Below are 7,548 nucleotides of genomic sequence, written 5' to 3'. Positions count from 1 at the left end.
ACAAGGCAATAAGCTAACCATTTTACATGAGTCTTTCTCAACCAAGTGTCAGTATAATCCAATTAAAAAGCAGTATTATTAGGTCCATGTTGCACATCAAAATTTTGGCTTAGGAAAGATAATTAATTTGCCCAAGATGCACAGCTTGTACAGTACCATGCAAATGCCAATTAACTAAATGCTGTCTAAGTTCTATTTTACATTCTATAATGATTTAGAGTAGATCTATGTAATCAATGTTTTTCAAGCCAGCTCCTCATTAGCACTACCCAGCATCCTTCAAGTTTGGAGTTGTACTCAAAGGTTTTCTATATGTCAAGCTAAAGGATGTCTTTGAATCAATAGATTTCTGATAGCTCTGGGGGTCGGGGAAGACAAAACAACCACTTGAAGGAGTCAATCAGGTCACTTAGACACTCAATAGTGTCATTTACTTGTATATTGACTGGCATATCAACTAACCCCACAAACAGCTTGACTCTCTAGACATGTATTGCGAGCAGTTGGAAAAGTGAAAAATTAAATGATTGTTTCTTTGAATTACTAAATAACATTTAAACGTTTACTTGGGCAAGGAAATTTTTGAGTAAAACTGCTGCAATAGACTAAAAAGTTCCTTCCAAGGAGACTAGAATGAAATAATTTATGCATGGCAAGAACTGGGCAAATGTTTACAGATCATTCAGTCCAATGGTTCTCAATCCTGCCACAAATCACATGGAGAAGCTGCTACATAAAACCAGCCTCAGACTCCATGGGATAGCATTCAATTTCATCGATTTGGGATAGTGTCTTGGCATTGTTAGTTTTTGCCACTCCATGGGGGATTTTTAAACACTATGAGGAACAAATGATTTAACCCACCCTCTCACCACCTATGTAATAGCTTGCCTAAGGCCACTTAGCCTGTTGTAGACAAGACAGTGATATCCCCATCTCTAATTTCCACTGATTTGCCATGAAACTATGACTTCTTTTCAGATGTAACCAGGCAATTCCATTAGAAAAAATGCACTATCTATAAAATTAAAGAAAATCATGCAAGACTACAAATATATGCACTAAGACAATGCATAAAGGAGGCGCATGTGAGCGAAGTGCAATGAAATATATGTATGAAGATACAATAAAGAAACTCATTTTTTCATATGCTAGCTTAAAATTTTAATAAAAATATAAAAACAGACAGCGCAAGCATAGCACACTAGTTCTCTTTAATGAGTGTGTATATTAATTCTAATTATAGTCTGTTTCCCTAGCTTTGGTTATGTATACCAAAGGCAAGGTGATTGCCCAAATGCAGGCAAATATGCTATGCCTTTGAACACACAGGTTTACATGTTCAGCAGTATGTAATAGAAACCTTTGCAGTCAATGAACTGATCCTAATTGTACTCATTTCCCAACTCCTCGGTAGGATTGTCTCCTGAGAGACTGAATGTCTAAAGCCCAAAATAATGAAAACAAAGAACTTACATAGAATTCAGACCTATCAGGTGTCCGATGAGTGTGAGATTTTGATAGTGAACACCAAGAAGAGACAAAATAAGTGAATGCATTTTACCAATTTCTGGTTGTGAACACAGTGCTCTTCACCAAATCTGGTTTAGAGCACATGTGTTAGCCAACTAGAATAAATATTTTCCATTACAGGGTAAAGGAAACAAACTATGAGTAGCTGGATCATACATTCGCTACATAATCCCTAGTCAGATATATGAAAATAGGTCAGTTTCAAAGAAAAAGCAAATTAAGAATGTTAAAAAACAGCAAAACTAAGTGTTTATTTTTACTTTCCAGAAACACAAATTCAAAGACCACAGGCCCAATGATCCATGCAAAGGCCTAATTTAAAATGTTATCTATCTATATGTGAAAAGAGTTTTCAGTACAGGGTTAGAAACCAATGCATTTAGTAAAATAGATTGCTTACTCTAACTTATTGGGATCATGACAGAGGAAGTGGGTAGCTAAAAAAAAATATTTTGTAATTTATTTCCATTGCTATAGATAAAGCTAAAAGAAAGCTCAAGCTCTATGCTCAGAAAGCCAGATCCTTTTCAACCCTAGCTAGGAAAACACATTCGTCTATGGTGGACCAGATGCCAGGGGCAACAGATTTCCTCAAGGGATAAGACGAAAGCTCCTGTATTGGTACGGTTATAAGAATAGACAGAGAATGCCAGGTTAATAACCCTGGACTGAAAACAGAGGCAGCATGCATAGGCTCTACAGAGCTCAACAGCTGGCCTTAGAGGTGCCAGCATCAGGCAGTGCAGAGTGGAATACAAGGAACCCTGCTTAGAGAATCTGTTCAAGATACTCCAAGATACGGTCTTCTTCAAAGAACCTGGGCAAGGACCTGGAACTAGAAAACAGAATGGCAGTGCTGGGTCCAGGAGAAAAACTAACAATCAGTGGAATGTAGCCTAAGGACCAGAGCCTTCTCCACCCAAGAACAGGGATGCTGTGGGACTTTTAAAGCTATATTCCACAAACACAGCATGAACGCCCAAAACAAGGTCGATGCCTGTAAGGCGATTAATATCACACTTTTCATTGATTCCGACATACAAGAGCCAGAATTACTGCTAATAAAAGCCCTCTCAAAAGTGATAAAAAGTATTCCCTGAATATCACAAAATTGATTACCTATTACATTTGTGTAGGGAACGTTATCAACCAATAATTTTATGTCACTGAAGTCACTTGAATCTAACGCAACTTTGTTTTCAGTCCTCGTTTAATTCAGATATTCTGAAGCAGTGTCAGGGTAACAATGGTTATCTGGGTGGGCATCTCTGAAGTTTCCTTTCCATCTGAGTCCTTGCCTCTCATTGAGTTAGAAATGAATTTCCTAGAATCTTGCTGGAAACATCTAAAAGGTACTTAATTTAGATGTAAACACTCTCTCCACACACAGCTTCATGCATTGATTTTTTTCAACATACAAGCATAGCAAATCTCTCAGTGTTCCAGGCATGCCTTATCTCCACTCTGCTTAGATGCCAGACAGTTCAGGTGCTGTAAGCATAGCACAGACAAGAGATCTGTCCTGATACTGGGTTTGATTCAGTTTAAAAACAAAAAAAAAAAAAAAGAGAGAGAGACTGCCATATCCAGGGATCCACCCCATAATCAGCATCCAAACGCTGACACCATTGCATATACTAGCAAGATTTTATCGAAAGGACCCAGATGTAGCTGTCTCTTATGAGACTATGCCGGGGCCTAGCAAACACAGAAGTGGATGCTCACAGTCAGCTAATGGATGGATCACAGGGCTCCCAATGGAGGAGCTAGAGAAAGTACCCAAGGAGCTAAAGGGATCTGCAACCCTATAGGTGGAACAACATTATGAACTAACCAGTACCCTGGAGCTCTTGACTCTAGCTGCATATGTATCAAAAGATGGCCTAGTCGGACATCACTGGAAAGAGAGGCCCATTGGACACGCAAACTTTATATGCCCCAGTACAGGGGAACGCCAGGGCCAAAAAGGGGGAGTGGGTGGGTAGGGGAGTGGGGGTGGGTGGGTATGGGGGACTTTTGGTATAGCATTGGAAATGTAAATGAGCTAAATACCTAATAAAAAGAGAAAAAAAACAAAAAAACAAAAAAAACAAGAAAAGTGATTAAATAAATAAATAAATACATGAATGAATGAATGAATGAATGAATGAATAAATGGGTGAAAAATAAATAAATGGGTGAATAAATAAATAAATGTGGTGGATTCCATAATAAGAAAAATATGTGCCCTGGAGTAATATCTGAAAAGACACTGACTATTCAAGGTGGGATCTAGAGGAAGTAACAAACCAACAGTGAGTTCAAGACCAGGAGCACTTGTTCTTACAAAGGGTCTGAGTTTGATACCCAGCACCCATATTGAAGCTTACAACCATCTATGCTAGATAGATAGATAAATAGATAGATAGATAGATAGATAGATAGATAGATACATACATACATACATACACACACACACACACACACATACATCAATAGATACATAGATAGATACATACATAGATAGATGGATAGATAGATGCATACATAGATAGATAATAGATAGATAGATAGATAGATAGATAGATAGATAGATAGATAGATACATACATACATACATACATACATATATACATACATACATACATACATAGCTACATAGATAGATACATAGATACATAGACACATAGATACATAGATAGATACATAGATACATAGATAGATACATAGATAGATGATAGATAGATACATAGATAGATAGATGATAGATACATAGATAGATGCATATATAGATACATAGATAGATACATAGATAGAGAGAGAGAACATAAACAAATAAATCTTTTAAAACTGTTTTTACCACCACCCATAGGGACTCACAGAGACTGAACCACCAACAAGGGAGCCTGCATGGGACTGTCCTAGGCCCTCTGCACACATATGTTACAGTTGTCTACTCTAATCTTCTTGTGAGACTCCTAACAGCAGGAGCAGGAGCTGTCTCTGACTCTGTTACCTACCTTTGAGACCCTTTCCCCCTAGGGTTGCCTTGTCTAGCCTTAAACGAAGAGGAAGTGCCTAAACTTACTGCAACTGACTTACCATGGCTGATTGATATCCATCAAGGCAGGCCATTTTCTGAAGAGAAACAGAGGAGGAGTGGATGTGGAAGGGAAGAATGGGAGGAGAGAAAAGAGGGAAAACTGCAGCTGGGATGTAAAACAAATAAAATAAAATAAAATAAAATAAAATAAAATAAATGCTTTTTTTTAAGAATAGGAAAAGTAAGTTGATGACCAGTGCACATGTTATAATTTCTCACTCTCTTGTTAACCACTATAATGACAGAGCCATGTGAATTTAAACATAAGTCCCTTCCAGACAAGGTATGCACCCAAATACAAAATATTTGAACTTACAGAAATGACCAGTAGGATAAGTGGAAGGAAGTGCCTGTTATCCACATTACTTTCAAGAGTAATGTAGTTTCTATTCTAGAATTGTCACATCTGTCCCATGTCAATAGCATTCCTTCTCTATTCCCTTTGATAGGTGAGTAAGTCAGCTTTCCATTTCGACGACAGATGTTAGGGAAGCCAGCTTATAAAGAAAAGAGGTGTAAAGTCAAGTATGGTAGTGTGCACTTGTATTCCCAGCACACAGGAGGCAGACATAAAGGAATGATCTAGAGTCTGAGGCCAGACCAGTCTACATAACAAGTCCCAGGAAAGTCAGTTATATAGCTAGAACTTTTCTCAAAAACAGAAAATATAAAAGAATAGAAGGCAGAGGAGGAGGAAGAAGAAGAGGACAGGATGAGGAAGAGAAGAAAAAAAGGAGGCAGCTAAAACACAAAATAATTTTCAATAATATCCCTTGTTCATCCTTATACATATCGTTTCTCTATCCCTTTACTCTTTGTAAAAATGCTATATACTTGACATAACCTCCTCATCTTCCTCTTCCTCCTCCCCCTCCTCTTCTTCCTCCTTTTCCTCATCTTTTCTCATCTCTCCTCTACTGACTTGGAACAGCTCTTTCCCCATCACTCTTCAGAAATGGCTCTTGCCAAGATGAGCAATTGCATTTGGTTTTCCAAAGCCAGTTGATTGCTCTCAGCCCACACCTTTCTTTTCACTGCTCAAGGTTTATTTGGTGTTTTCATTGGCATGACATGTAGGTGGTTGGTTGCATCATCCACATGCAGATCTTACATTTCATGTAATATTGCAATGTACACTACAGACACACAGACTCTCACACAAATATTCTGTAGAACATTTATGCACAAGATACGCATATTGGACTTACACACTGGAGCCAGGTTAAGACTGAGAACTCATTGACCTAGGCATGTTTGGTGAATGTGCACAGCACAACAATGAAACAGATTCACAGGATGGTCAAAGCCTGCACACAGTTGGCCATATGTCTTGGAGACAGTGAAACTGTCATGTTAACCAGGTTACCACTACACAAGTATCACTTAGCAGCAGAGTACAGCTGTGGGGACTGAGATTTTCCTCAGACTGCCTCAACACAACTTTACTAACCCCAGCTCAAATGAGAAGGAGACACTGTGTGGTTTCCATAGAAGCCACACTGCAGCCTAGACAGTGAAGTGTTGGGACATTGGGAAGACTTTCGAACTGCAGCTCCTTCTGGATTACCCAGAGGACATCTGCTCTCTTCTTCAGGTGGGCCTCCTCTTCAGGAGTCAGTCACCCTCACAACATCTGAGATTCCATTTTGGCCCAGGATACAAGGGACACTGAGGAAGAGATCACCATTGATTCCATAGAGACACTAAATCATGGTGGAAATGGGATGCAACCTAAAGTTCTCCATTATGTTCTTGGCCAAGTCTGTCAGAGAGAAGCCCATGACCCAGAATGTATAAATAACCTTTCAGCTTGATCACCTCATAGGCACTATCAAGCACCTGCTTGTGAAACCCTTTCCACTGCTCCTTGTCTGCATCAGTGCCCAGTTCTGAGTTCAGATTCTTCAGGTAGACACTGGCAACATTCACACCACTCCAGACGGGTACCCAGAGTCACCATACTCTCTCCCAGGACCCACCCGTGACAGCTCAGTGGGTAAACTCTCAGCCTTTCTCCCATCAGGTCACAGAACCAAGCTGACTCCAGATTGCAATCATTTCCAATAACTCAGCTTTTGGGGAAACCACTTATTTTCCAAGACACATAAGTCAAGATATACACTGGATTTGATACAATAAGCAGCTTGCATTGTGGACTCTACTTCACAACGTTGAGGTGATGAACTTGAAGATGTTGATATTTCACTGGACCAGATTGAGCCAGCCCCTCCCTCTTGCTGATGGGCCCCCGCTGTGATAATGACCAGCTTGGAGTTTGCAGTCACACTATGGTCTTTACTGGAGACAATTCTTGGTGTTCTGGGGAAAGGGCTGGAGATCCATCATCTCGCCCTTCAGTTTGCCTTCCATGACATCAACAAGAGCAAGCTCATCTGCCAAATCCTTCATTAAGATACTGATGGCACAAGCTGTGCCAACAGCACCAACCCCAATAACCATAAGCTTGTTCTGTATAATCTGGTTTTTCCTTAAGAAGATTCATAATCAGCTGGTTCTTGAGGGTTGCCATCTTAGACCTTGAATCTTTTAAGACCGTTAGTATATGATGTGGTCATGGAGGCTGGCAGGCCAGCAACAGCATGTCTGGGCTCAGTGAACAGTGGCTCCAGTGCCCTCAGGGCACATCTTACACCCCCTCCCCCAACCACCTTTGGCAAGACTGAGTACTGTCTCCTTGAAATTTTTTCTACATCTAATGCATGATATAAGGAGTCCAGACTAAAATTCAAATAATGAAGAAGTTTCATCAACTTCCCACTCTGGGAATTCTTGACCTCCCCCCTTGCCCTAGCTCATGAATAAGCATCTCCTCCTTTAAAGTCTATACATAGTGTGCTGATGTGACTCTTGAGAAGTCCTTTATTGCATCTCTGAATTCTCCCTCTGACTGTAACACTAGGTATGAATCCCCT

At 39.9% G+C, this 7,548-nt stretch overlaps 1 pseudogene; it reads right to left on the bottom strand.

Annotated features, from left to right (window-relative positions):
- Window positions 5,670-7,258, bottom strand: Gm9360 (predicted gene 9360; annotated as a pseudogene).

The sequence above is a fragment of the Mus musculus genome, chromosome 17, assembly GCF_000001635.26.
Source record: "Mus musculus strain C57BL/6J chromosome 17, GRCm38.p6 C57BL/6J".
NCBI classification, from domain to species: Eukaryota; Metazoa; Chordata; class Mammalia; order Rodentia; family Muridae; genus Mus; species Mus musculus.
The sequence above is the reverse complement of the archived record's forward strand: the minus strand, read 5'-3'. Positions and strand labels throughout refer to the sequence as shown.